The sequence below is a fragment of the Chrysochloris asiatica genome, unplaced genomic scaffold (genome assembly GCF_000296735.1).
Source record: "Chrysochloris asiatica unplaced genomic scaffold, ChrAsi1.0 scaffold00050, whole genome shotgun sequence".
In the NCBI taxonomy this organism is placed as follows: domain Eukaryota; kingdom Metazoa; phylum Chordata; class Mammalia; order Afrosoricida; family Chrysochloridae; genus Chrysochloris; species Chrysochloris asiatica.
This window is the reverse complement of record NW_006408568.1, coordinates 5,915,235-5,929,506: the sequence shown is the minus strand read 5'-3', so window position 1 is coordinate 5,929,506 and position 14,272 is coordinate 5,915,235.

Genomic DNA, 14,272 nt, shown 5'->3' with positions numbered 1-14,272 from the left:
CATCCTTGTCTGGTTCCTGTTCGCAGAGGGAACACTTTCAATTTCTCTCCATTGAGAGTAATATAGGCTGTTGTCCACCAACTGATTTTTGTACACTGATCTTATACCCTGTCATTTGCTGAATCTTTCAATGAGTTCCAATCATTTTCATGCTAAGTCTTTGGTATTTCTTTGTATAGGATCATACCATCTGCAAATAGAGTTTTATTTCTTCTTTGCCAATTTGGATGTCTTTAATTTCCCTTTCTTGCCCTATAGCTCTGGCTAAGACTTCCAACATAATATCGAGTAGGAGTGGTGATAAAGGGCATCCTTGTCTGGTTCCTGTTCACAAAGGGGGATGCTTTTAGTATCTCTCCATTGAGAGTAATGTTGGCTTTTGAGTTTGTATAGATGCTGTTATTTGTGTTGAGGAATTTCCCTACTATTCCTACTTTGTTGAGTGTTTTTATCAAGAATGGAGGTTGGGAAATTTGCCATTTTAAGTATACAACTCTGTGGCATTCGTTATATTCATAATGGTGTACAGTCATCACCACAATTTATTTTTAAAACTTTTTCATCATCCCAAATAGAGACTCCATGTTCATTAAGTAGTAACTCCCTATCCTGTCCTCCCCCTGCCACCATGAATGCATTCTCTGCACCTATGCATTTGCCTATTCTAGAAATTTTATAGAGGTGGGATCATGCAATATTTCTTCTTTTACATTTGGGTTATTTCACTCAGCATTTTTCCAAGGTTTATCTCCAAGGTAGCATGTATCAGAACTTCATTTCTTTTTATGGCTGCATAATAGCCCATTTTATGTATGTACCACATTTTGTTTATCCTTTCATCGGTTTATGGACACTTGGGTTGTTTCCTTTTGGGTATCATGAATAATGATGTAGTGATTATTGGTATACAAGTATCTGTTTCTGCTTTCACTTCTGGGTATGTACCTTGGAGTGGAATTGCTGGGTTACATCATAATTTTATATTTAACTTTTTGGGGCTTTGCCAAGTTATTTTCCATCATGGCTGCACTATTTCTCACTCCTCTCAGCAAAGGATGAGGGTCCCAATTTCTTCATATCTTTGTCAACACTTGTTATTTTCAGGTGTCTGTTTTTTCTTTCTTATGATACTCACCCATGTAGATGTGAAGTGGTATCTCACTGTGGTGTGAGTGTCCTGTTGTAAAAGTGTATCCAACTGGCAAATGGTCTAATAAAGCCTTCTTTTGGAGCCTATACTATGATTTACTGTTATAACAATTGAACTTAGTACCAGTGGTGTCTCCCCCTTCCGTCCTCTTCTCTCAGGATGGAAGCATTGCACGTCGGGCCGTTCCCTAGTGCCCATTATAATCATTACTGCTCTTGTTGAGTACCCACAGGTGTGCAGGCCTGTACAGACAGTCTCACCTACTTTATCCTCATCTGAATTATCTTCACTTGATTCTCACGGGGACCTTGAATAGTAGTTACATCCATCCCATTTATAACTCCACAACAGATGAAACAGAAGCCTACCCAATTGCTGCTGAGTTGATCTGGATTCATGGTGACCATGAATTCATGTGTTATCGCCGAGTTGAGCTTCAGAGGGTTTCCAATAGGTGATATTTTGGGAGTAGATTACCAGATCTTTCTTCAAAGGCACCTCTGGTGGACTTGAACCTCTAACTTTTTGGGTCACAGCAAAGTGCACTAACCATTTGTACCACCCAGGAAACTAAGAAGGCTGAAGTAGCTTGTTCAAGATCACACAGCTGGTATGTGAAGGAGGTGGGCGGTGTTCAAACTCAGGGCTGTCTGGCTTCCAGTCTGTTGCTTACACTGTGCCATGGCTGTCTCCACTGTACTGTGGTATTAAATACGAGCATAATAATAACTCCTGTGATTTAGCATGTATTTAATATATTACAACAATAACCCTGAAATGGCATGGATGTCTGAGAGTGGTGGTTTGCTGGCTGCTGCTGTAATTAGGTTTGTGTAAGAAGAAATATTGTTGATCAATAAGCATGAGAAAGAATGTATAATGTCACTAGTAATCAAAGAAATCCAAATTATGACAGTAGTATGTTATTTTCTTGCATTTCAAATGTGCCGATTTCTAAAGTGCTAATTGCTAATATGATACAGCATTGTAATGCAGGGCTGGTAGGAGAGTAAAGTTTCGCAGCTTCAGTGGAAAACAACCACACACAATAATAATCATCAAAAAATAGATTTTATTTTTTAGAGTAGCTTTTAAGTTTACAGAAATGATTGAGAAAGTCAGAATGCCCACATCCACCTCCCACCACTGCATACAGTTTCCCTATCTTATTTGTTTTTTGGAAAAGCCACAGTCTGCAATCAGCTTTCTTAGTAATAAAGATGATAATTTGACTTCCATCTCTTTGTCTTCTGGGTATTTTTTAAAATGCACTTTACTTTTCAGAGCAGTTTCAGGTTTCTAGAAAAAGTCCACAAGAAGTACACAAAATTTTCATTTATCTTATCCCTTCTCCCCTCCACACTGAAAACCCAAACCCACTGTGGTTGAGTCAGTTCCAACTCACATTGACCCCATAGAACTGCTCTAAGTCCTGATGTGGCACTGTGGGTTAATGTGCTAGGCTGTAAGGTTGGTTTGAACCACAACGTCAGTGGTTCAAGCTCACCAGCTGCTCCTCGGAAACCCTATACACACACAGTTGCTATGAGTCAGAGCCCGATTTGGTGGCATTTATCCGTAAAGTAAGCATGTACAGAAGCAGCCAGCCTCATCTTTCTCCCACAGAGTGGATGGTGGATTTGGGCTGCTGACCTTTAGGTTAGCAGCTCAACCTACTGTGCCTTCAGGGCTCCTTCCGTGGCACACAGTTTCTCCTATTTTTAATACCTTGCATTAGTGTGATAGTTTATTTTAATTGATAACCAATATTGATGCATTCTTATTAACTGAAGTTCATATACTTTATATTAAGGTTCATTTTTTGTGCCGTCCTGTAGGATCTGAGAAATGCCAAGTGTCATGTGTTCACCATTGCAGTAGCATACAAGATAGGTTCCCTGCTCTGAAAGCATCCTGTACTCCACTCCGCTGCTTCATCCCTTCTGTCCCCTCTGTTTCAAAAAGAAAGAATAGTAAGTTTCTAAATTTTAAAACTGGAAGGATATGACTACAATGTGATCAGACTAAGTGACCCTGGCTTAATGGTTCAGGAGAAAGGGTCTGTGTCATTTTAAACACACCAGGTGTCCTCTTGGGGTCTCAGTTTCCTTCTGTGAAATGCTCTGGACTCTGGAATCTATAGGTTGTCATCCTAGCCCTAGCCGAAGTCAGTGTGGTGGGCATGGGCTTGGGTCTGACCTCTGGATCCCGTGTGCGTGTGTGTGCACAGTGGGGTTGAGGAGGCGGGCAGGGCCAGGCCCGTCAGCCTGGGGCTCTGGTGTGTGTCACTGGGCTCAGGATAGAATGGAATGCTGCTAGCTGGGGATGTGTCCTGACTGAGGATCAGTGGAGGGCATAGTCCTCTCCCCACCCCCACCTCACCCTCACTGCCAGGCAGCTGCTAAAGAGTTGGGGGTCTGCAGGCTGTTGGCCCTGGGTGGGAACAGTTCCTCATTCCCCTAAAAACCTACAACTCTTCCCTCTTCTAGGCAGGGTCGACCTATTGAGGGAGAGAACATTTTGTTGTCTTGTCCTCTTACTGTGACCCTGCCCCCTCTGGTTCTCCCAACTTAAGGGTCTTCTCTTGGGTGCATCGTTCTGATTAGTTCATCCAATTCTTAACCTCACTACTCATCAACAAGCAAGGAGAAGCCTGCACGTGTGGCTGGTCTGAGCCTCTAGAAGCAGCCCTTTCAGTCTTGAGTGGGATGGTGCTGGACTCTTTCAGGGCCTGGTGTGGCGCTGAGGGTTAATATGCCAGACTAAAGTCATTTGAATTGCAAGATCAGCGGTTCTAGCTCACTACTCCTCGGAACTGCTTCTCGGAAACCCTATACAGGGTCACTATGGGTTGGAACCGACTTGACAGCACTTCACAACAAGAAGGACACCTGGGAGGGAGCTGCCCCTGCCCTTCTCTGGACTGGAGTGGACATGGGAGAGGTCTGGTTCCCTGGTGCCCTAGGGTGCTCCCAGCCTGCCCATCAGCTTTCAGCCTCCTCTTCAACTGCATGCACCGCATTCTGTGAATCACAAATTGTTAGCCATCAGTGAGTGTGACCCCCTTATACAGCTACAGAGCAACAGCTTAGAACTGTGATGTGGCCTGCCCAAGCCCCCACAGCAAGCTCTGAGTAGAGCCCAGAGTAGACTTGGGGGTATCTGGGGACCAGATGAAGAAACAGAAGCTCCCTGAGGATGGACACTGCTCTTGCCTTGCTCTGAACTGCCCAGCTTCCAGACCAAGAGAAGACATAATGAACTACTGCCTGCCCTTCTTTCAGAAAAAGGGGTGTCAGTAGTCAGCTGGGCTGGAGCTTCGCCTTGCCTGGGGTCAGGTTGTTGTAGGAGGAGGCCTACCTCAAATATTTGGTGATGTCTTAGGCTAGTTGTTTCTTCCCTGGGTTCTTAGCCTCATTGACACTCCAGGAGCCTCCCATGCTGGTTCCTTTCCTTGCAGGGTTTTGGACAGTGTTGACTGTTAGGCATCATGTTTCCCTCTACGGGGGCTGCCCCTCACTCCCTGCACACACTCCAGTATTGTCTAAATGCAAGGTAGGAGTCTGACCTGGGGGGTACCTGTGACTGGGCATACAAACAAGGACTCTGTTGGAGACCTGAAGACCCTAAGTGTCCTAGCAAAACCTCTGGGCAACTGCGGAAAGTTTCAGTGTGGATGGACTGGTCAGCGGTTCAAACCGCCAACCCCTTTGTGGGAGGAAGATGAGGCTGTCTGGTCCAGTACAGATTTACAGCCCCAGAAACCCTATGGAGCAGTTGTAGTCTGCCCTCTAGGGGCACAATGAGTCGGAATCGACCCTGATGGCAGTGGGTTTGGCATTTTGGACTATGGCCCAGGCTTTTCTCATATCACCTTCTTGAATTCTCACCGCAGCTCAGGAGGCAGGGGTGACTGTGACCCTCCTGCACATAGGAGGCTGAGAAGAGTTAAACAACTTGCCCAGGTTTTCATAGTAGTTTGTGGGCATGCCTCTTCTGTCAGACTTGAGGCCCACACTCCTCCCACAGGGCCTCACTGCTCCCCTGATTCCTTGACAGCAGCTCAGCAGTGAGTTGAGAAGTTAGGACTGTTGACTAAGCAGCTTACTGCAGACGCAGACCATGGGGAGGGATCAGCAAAGGTGAGAGCATTCGGGCTCTGTGTCCCCTTCTCTGTCACCCTTCCAGAGCCCCTTGCCCAAGGTTGACTTAATTGCTGTCTTCTGATCTAGGCTGCCAGGCAGGTATGGATGGCTTAACTGAGTTGCTTTTGGTGGCAGCAGAAGGACGGAAAAGCTTCTCTGACTGAACTATCCCCCTGCGGGTCATCTGGGGCTTCTCTGTCCCCACGCACCTTCTAGTTCTACACAGCTGGAAACCAAAGGGTTATCAAGACCAGCCCTTGGCTGTTAATTGTAAGCTCTCTGGGCTCCATTTGTCATTGCCTGTCGTGGACGAGGGTCCCTGGTGTCGCAGTGGTTAATCGCTCAGGTGCTAACTGAAAGGCTGGCACTTGGCAGGAGAAAGATGTGGCAGTCAGCTTCTATAAAGATTACATTCTGGGAAACCTCATGGGCAGTTCTCTATTCTATAGGATCAGTATGAGTTGAAAATGTTTTGATGGTAGTGGGTTTGGTCTTGTTGTAGACTAATGGGTGTGAGCTTTAGGAACAGGGTCTGTCTTGGAGCATGGCCTTTCAACGTGATGACTGGGCCTCAAAATCCTTCTTGCTCCTCAACCATTCCTACGGAGCCTGTGAGTGTTCCCAGGAGGAAGGTGTGTGTAAACCTCACCTGCTACGTCTCTATACAACCACAGCCCTACAACTGGATCTCAGGCCTCCCTCTCTCCCCAGATGGCATGGGGCACACAGATGGGGCAGGAGACGCCTCTGGGAATGACCAGTCTCGGTCTGCTTTGGGAAAACGTGCTAATGTAGCAGCCCAGGTCCCAGCAGACCCTGCAATGCAGGCAGATAGTGAGCATCCATGGCAGCATGTCCCACCAGATGGTGAGCCCCCAGCCGCTTCCCTAAAGGGGACCATCTGGTTGATGGTCTCTTTAGTTATGGGTGTGAGAACCCAGATAGTGGAGGAGAAAGTTAGTGGGAGCCAAGTTCTGTTGGGAGTTTGAGAGCAGAATAGGGAGGAATAAGGTGTACTAGGTTTGCCTGCACTGCTTAGCCAGCAGTGTTGAGTGGTCTCCTTGTCAGGGTTCTGCTCTCTCTCTCTCTCTCTTCCTCTCTTGAGGAGAGTCCGCACAGCCTTGCCTTTCTGGCTTCATTCACCCACTTTTGCTAACCTCTGTGCCTTCACCTCTCAGCTCTGTAGGCATCCGTCTTCACAGGCTTTGGGGAGATGAAGCCTGTGTCCTGCAGTCCCATTCAACTTTTTCTTCTTAGTGTTATCAAGTCGGTTCTGGTTCATAGTGACCCTGTATAGGGTTTCCAAGACTTTAAATCTTTGTGGGAGCAGAAGGCCTCGTATTTCTCCCACAGAGTGACTATGGGCTCCAACTGTGGACCTTGTGGTTTGCAGTCCAGTGCTTATCCTATGGAGCTACTATGCTTCCCCCAGCTCAGTGCTGAGTATTCCTGAGTGGAAGAGAGGAAAATCGACCGTTCCAAACCCTAGGCAGGTGCTGTTCCTCGGCTCTTGCTGGCAGAGGCTGACTCAGGAACTCAGCACCACCCCAATTGGACCATCTAGGGGTGGCCAAGCAAGTAAGTAGATGCCTGGACCAAGGCAGGGTTCGTGCACCTGCCAGCCGGTGGAGCAGCCCTGGGAGGTGCCAAGCCCATTTTTTGATCTTGGTCCCCTGCCAGAGGCAAGTGCCCAGGAGGGTACTGGAAGGACAGACTGATGATGTTTTAGAAACTGCTTTTGGAGTTTCCATCCTCAAAATGGAAAGCGAAAGCTGGCTCTTGCTAAAAGAGACATATTCTTCAGTTTTCATCAAACCTCTTTTGAATACTTCCAGTAAGAAAAGCCAGTAGCATGGGAGCCTCCAGACGGGTTGGAGAAGAGAGGGAGTAAGGCAGGGACAGGGTTTGCCCTTGATTTGCCTCATGACCTTGGAGCACCTCTCTGGACCCCAGCCACACACTGAGAGGGAAAGGGCTGCCTGTGCCCACAGCTTCACATGCTGCTTCGAGCCACCAAAATGGTCAGAAGAAAGGGTGGCAGAGGACTGGGCTGCTTCTCCTAGTTCCCAAACACCCTCTGTTCATAGCACCTGGATGCAGTGAACAGATTCACAAAGCAGGGGGTCTGGGATTGATTCTGTATCCTTGTGATTGATACAAGCTTCCCAGTTGCACGAGTTGAAGAATCTTTGGGAGGGTGTGCCATCACCTCAGGCATTCTTCTCTGAAGTGGAGGGTGGATTGGGGATACCCACCCTGCCCTCCAATCTGTGGGGTCTGGGATGGTCTCTCCCCACTTCTCCTCTGCCCCCCTTAGCCCAGCTCCAGGACTCTGGGGAGTTTGTTGCAAGCAGCCCCAGGGTAGAACTGCAACTATTACACAGAAGGCCTTGGATAGAGGTTACCCACTAAGGGTGCTCCCCACAGTGGGAGGGAAAGAGGCAGATGGTCATCTGGCAACATTTCCTATTTGAAAAGTTTGGAATTCTGAGCCCATACTCCTGTCTGTGTCAGGAAACAGTAACCCAGTTGTTGCAAACCTGTTCTATCTGGGCCAATGCATTCACATCCTTCTCCACAGTGCCCCTCCCCCAAGACCTGGGCCTAATAATAGCCTCATCTGGGGTGGGGCAGAGCAAAACCCGAATTGGTAACTGTTCAGAATAAGCCTGGCATCGTCCCCAGCTCCCCTGCCAATCTGGCCCTCCAGGCTGGTGCACAGAGACAGCCTGGGGTTGGTGGGAAATGTATCTCTGCCCTGTAGTTTTCTCTCATTCCTGAGGGGAGAGGTCATGTCTGGCTGCAGGTGGTGGTGACCTAGGCAAAGTGGGGCAGCTTCCAGGATAAGACTTTTGGCTCCTAGGATGATGAAAGAGTGCCATTTGAGGGGACTGTTCAAACCCCCAGGATGAAAAGTACAAGTTTTGCCAAGGCTGAGAGACTAGCATCTCATATGCCGGGCACATAGTAGGTGCTCAGTAAATATTGTCATTGAGTTTATTGAGAAGGCTTCTTGGGAGTGTCCTAGATCTGGGCATGAGCTAATACGGTAAGAGCAGAGATGACAGAGACTCACATGATTTACTAAAAGGTAGAGCCAGAGAGGTGAAAATCAGTCAGTGTGGGGTGGCCAGTTATTGCTAATGGACTCTGCTGGACCTCTGCTCCTCAAAGAAAAGAGATGGTCACATTTCTGGGATGGGCAGAGTATGGGCCAGGTTGGAGGCAGGAGATACGGGACTATAAGACCTCCGAGCTCCTCAAAACAAAACAAAACAAAAACAAAACATACCAGTTGAGTTGATTCTAGTTCATGGCAACTGTTTGTGTCAGAATTGTACTCCATAGGGTTTTCAATGGCTGACCTTTTGGAGTAGACAACCTGGCCTTTCTTTCAAGGGGCCTCTGGGTGGACATGAAACTCTTCCCACCTTTTAGTTAGCAGCGGAATGCATTAATTGTACCACCAGGGAGTCCCTAAATCTTTAGGGCAGGAGAAACTACAGAAATGACTGAGATGGTGCGAGGAGGCTACAGTCTCCTCAAGGATCCAGTATTGTCAGAGATAGGGTGGAAGGAAGAGACCTGGACGAGAAAGAGTGTGTTCTAACCCAGAGAAGGACGTCATGGCCTCCATGCCAAGCAGACATGGCTGCACCTGCCTGAGTCAGTTGGGTTCCATCCCACTGCCACTTTTCTTGGAAGGTTCAGACCTGCTGCGCTGCCTTGCTGGTGTTTCACCCAGCCCCCTGAAGAGTCCACTGAATAGAATGCACTCGATGCTTCCCCTGTTGATTGAACTCTGGGTTGTTTCCCTCTGCTGGGGGGAGTCCCAGGCTCATAGGGTAAAAGCAGCTCTCCCACCATCCTTTCTGAAATGTCCCTGGTGCCCTGACTCTCCAACCCTCTGCTGTCCACATCTGTTGTCAGAACCAGGTAGTGTGTACCTTCAGTACATGGGTGCCAGTGGGAGAGCGCAGCAGGGCATGATGGATGATGGATTGGAAGACTGCATCTTAATCATAAGACAGACTGCCTGCCTGCCTGCTTCTCTCCCTGACCTCTCCAGTTGAGAGCTACAGCACTTCATTCTAATCAGAGAGTTAAATGCTCTCTGGAGGCCTCTTTCATGACAGTGTCTGTCCCCTGGGGATTTTGATAAAGTGTTCCTCACATGGACACCCGCACCCCCTAGTCACTTCTGCAAACTTCCTTCAAGGGACTGTGGCTCACTCTTGGCACGCTCTGTATACCTTGTTGGGACAGATTTAGACATGTCATTCCTGGGGGAGGGGGGGCATTGTGTAGTCCCAATAGCACAGTGTTGGACTGGCAGTACAGGGTGTTAAGTATGGGCTGTAGGGGAGTGCTAGGTGCTTCAATGTGGTCCTTCCCTGAAGGTGCTGATCTTTCTTGGACTGCTGAGATGTTGTTCTCTCCTGGCTTTTCTGCTGCCTCTCTGCCTTCTTCAGAGCCACTTTTTGCTTCGGACCTAATGTTCTTGAAACTACATCTCTGGGCCACTCCCCTGTCTCTCCCTTGACCACGTGGTTTCAGCTATGAACTCCAATAATCACATCTTAGCTCTATTTTCACATATATTACATTTGCTCTTTACACTGAGCCTGTGAAGTGGAAGAGAGGTCATTTTTCCAGTGATAAAACAGAGGAACTAAAATATGAAGGCTGTTTGGTTACTGCCACCTGCCCCTTCCCCCAAAAATAAAAAGGATTTGACTTTGAGTTTTACAATACAGGCAATTCCACATTATGAATGTCCAACGTGCTTAACCAACCAACCAACCAACGTCAAGTCGATTCCGACTCATAACAACCGTAGAAGCAGGGTAAACCTGCACCTCAGGGCTTCTTAAACTGTAAATATTTACAGGAGAAGACAGCCTCAGCTTTCTCTCTCAGAGCAGCTGTGGGTTTGAGTCACTGGCCTTGTGGTTAGCAGCCCAATGCTTAACCCATTGCACTATAATCAGAAATCAAACCCCTCCTATGCCCCCTTCCCTGGAAAGCCTATTATATAAATAATTCCAAGTTCATATAATGGATTTTAATAGCAAATAGGTGTTCCTTTGTGACATGCATCAAAACATTGTTATTATTGTTACTGTATGATTGTGTTGAAGATGGTTTAGTGTATCTGGACATGTTTAATTTTTTTATGCACCGAAAGGTACACTATATACCATGATGTTAGATACGAACTATATTTAATAGTTCTGATTTGCCAACTCAACTTAAAAACAGACTTGGGAATGAAACTTATTCATACTCAGAGGGCTACCTGTGCATTTCTGTCTGCTGTGCTACATCTTGGTGGTGAGTGTTGCTGACCTCTGTACACATGGACATCATCCCTCCCATGCATGGCACACTCAGCTGGGTTTGAAAAATTCTTTGCAATGCTCCCACAGAACCCAGACACCACACTCCCAGTATGGGGTTTACTAAGGAAGTTAACAGGTTACAATGCAGGAGCAGATATGTCCAGGGCGCAGTTCTTTCAGCCTCTCCTCAACTGTGCCTGCTGTCAGGCCTCTCTCTGCCCAGCCAGTATTACAGAGCTCTTTTAGGGATGCTGATAAATGCCCACAGGACACACCACTCTGCCATAAGCTTCATCCTGAGGGCACTAAGCTTTAGATCCCCTCCTCCCAGTTAAGTGACTGCAGACAACCCACTCTGCAAATAAGCCTTGCCCAAAGGCCCTCAGCTTTACTTGCTCCGTGGGCTGGGAAGCTCACCACTCTGCCTCGAGCTCTAGCTCTTGGCTCTGCTCTGCTGTTGTTGCTGCTCCACTGCATTTCTCTGCTGTCCTAGTTTTCTGTCCCTGCTGGAGGAGGTTCAATGAGCAGAGATCTCAGGGTCCCAAGCATGTGCTCCACTCCTGGCTCTTCTTCTTTGATGGTAGTGAGATCCACCCTTCTCCTGCTTCTGAGACAGCTCATTTTATACTAGCATTAGAGACCCACGTTTTTGCAGTCACAATGAGCTCTGTTAACCACTCACAACTGAATCATATCATCCTATCAGTATCCTCTCCTACCTCCTCCTACCCAGACATGTTTTTGTTAACTGCCATCGAATCAGTTCCGACTTGTAGCAACCTTGTATAGGTTTTACGAGGAGTGACTGGTGGGTTTGAACCACCACTTTGCAGTTCAGTTTGACTTCATGGTCTAGTACTTATCTTACAGTGCCACACCAGGACTCCCAGAGCTAGCAGGGCAAAAATGATGTTTGATGGGAGTTACAAAAACTCTGGCTAGAAGAGCCGTATGAAGTAATTCGCTGCACTGCAAGCCCGCCGACTTGAAGGATGTAGTGCCGGTCACGGTTAAAGGGAACAGGGCTCTCTGTGCTAGATGAAAGGATTCCTGGTGGCACAATAGTTAAGTGCTTGACTGCGAGCCAAAAAGCCAGCTGTTTGAACCCACCAGTAGTTCTGTAGGAGAAAAGCCCCTCCAATCTGCTCCTGTAAAGATTACAGCCTAGGAAACTCTGTGGGCAGTTTTATGAGTCAAAATAAACGCAATAGCACCTATCAACAACACGCTCATTGATCCTCATGGTGGGGCAGGATGGGGTATCCTCCAGGGGGCCATCTTCAGAGGTCAGGAGTGCCCCCCAGTACCCTGCTTCCCTGGACAGTTGACTGTGGTTGTGTCACCCATGAGTTTATCCGGAGGTCTCATCTTATACCACCCTGCTTACTATAGTAGTGAGCCCCCTGTAGGGTCAGAGGTGGGAGAGCTCACCTGGAAAGAGGACCCTGTACCAGGAAGCTCCCATTGTAGTGTCTTGAGCCACAGAAGCTCATGTGATGGTCCCTGTTCAATGCAAAGGTCCTTGGCAGGTGGCCGGACCTCACGCCTTGGTGGTCACATTGCTCAGCTCCCGGTACCTGGGTGAGTGAAAAGGAGGAATTGTTTTCACCTTGGAGGTTCTAACACCTGATCCCAGTCTGCCCCCCAGAGCTTTGTGAAGTAAGCCCAGACAGCGTGAACCGCAGCAGTCCTTCTGGTACATGAACCTGCACTCATGCTCCTTGCTATCTCTCCCAAGTTCTGTCAGGCCAGACACCTCTAATTCCCCCATCAGCTCTTTGTGGGCAGTGTGATTGTCACACCCTCTGGCTCCGGAGGTGTTGGTGTGGCTAGAGAGAGGTGGAGAGTCTGGCAAGGCTTTGGGAGCAGGTGAGACTAGAACAGTGTTTGCAGGGTACAGTGATGGCAGTGAGATGGGGAAAGCCCATTCCAGGCCAGGGAATGGCATGCAGGAATGTTCATCCATGGCAGGTGTGTGTACTGGCCTGGGAACGCTGGCCGGGACCAGACAGCAGTCCAAGCCCTTGCTCTCCCCCCAGCCCAGCCCCATGTCCTTATATAGCCATCCCTGTGCTCCCAGAACTCTGGGGGGTGGGGACAGCGCCCCCTCCTACTGTATACATGCAGGGAGCCTGCCACTAGCTGGGCTCAGGCCGACTCTCAGGATTGGCTTGTCATCACAGCCGGAGTCAGCTGTTGGTTTGGAAAGCCTTCCCTGGTCCAGGGTTTCACGGTACACAGCCAGAAATAAAATCCTCTGCCAAGAGCACTGGATCTTGGCAAGCATCCTCATGGCCTATTTTAAACTGAAGGGAGCAGGGAATGGTACCTCCCAGGATGAGCTGAGGACCCTTCCTTTATGGGACTGAGAGGGTTGCCTAGAGGGCTTGGCACTTTCTCCTTGAGCCCGTGGACACCTGTCTTGAGGGCTAAAGCTATTTTAAGGCAACCAGGAAGAGGTTTTTTTTTGTTGTTGTTGTTGTTGTTTTAATGTTTTATTGTGAATTATGTGATAGTTTACATGGGAGAAAATTAGCTTTACACTCATCCTATCACATATCGTTTCATTGCTGTGGTTGCAATCGCCTCCATGCATCATCAACCAACCAAATGGTATACTCTGCAAGCCTGCCCCCTGGTTGTCAGCACACAGCCCCTCTCCCTCTCTGGGTCTAGAGTCCCTAGCCACTCCATCTCTCCATGTCATCGTCTCTGCCTCCATGTCTGGTGTCATTGTTTCTTGGGTAGGGTCCTGCACTCTGCTCTTCTCCCTTGATGGTCATAGGACCCTCCGCTCCTAGCTGCAAAGTCAGTCACTCCCCTCCTTTTGCTACAAAACGTCTACCTTTGCATTTCCAATCCTCACAGTCAGTCCTGATAACTATTCACTATTGTACCACAAGAGACCTATCCCCATCTCCTTTCATCAGCCCAACCAGACAGATTGGGGATACTACTCAGTGGAGATTTTCCCTTCCTCCATATCCTCTGGATCTAGGCTCCCTCTTGAAAACTTGCAAGCCAGTTAGTCACTTCTTGCCTTTGTAAACCCCCCCCCACCCCATTTTGGATAGCCAATATCCAAGTTGCCCATTCCTGTCTACCCTGTGTATCAAGGGGGTGGGAATAATCCTCGCTGTAAAGATTTGTTTACTCTTTTGAGGTACTGCATCCATAGTTGTAGGTCCTCTTCTTTCTTCTTCTAGTTGAGCTCTGATCATCCAGTCATTGAAGCCAGGATAAGTGGATATTATTTGGAATTGGGGTGTTCTCATGCATATGCCCTCTCTTCTTATCATCTGGACGCTTCACTCTCCACTCTAGTCCTCTGTGGCTGTGTCACTGACTCTGGGCCCAAGAATCCTCAGGTCTTGCCACACTGCTGGCCATCCAGGTCTCCACCTGGGTTCACAGGAGTCTATTGAATGTTGTAGGGCTTAGCTTGCCGGTTCATTGCTATTTTTCCCTCACTTCCCCTTATCAGTGATGAACATGGTCACCAATCAGAGCGCATGTCTGCTCGTGTATTCCCATTGAGTTTTAGTCTTGAAAGGGGGTTTGCCCTGAGGGGACCTGACCACTTGGCTTGATGTCTTCTGGGTGAGTAACTTGCTTGTTCTTGTAGTAATCAGTCG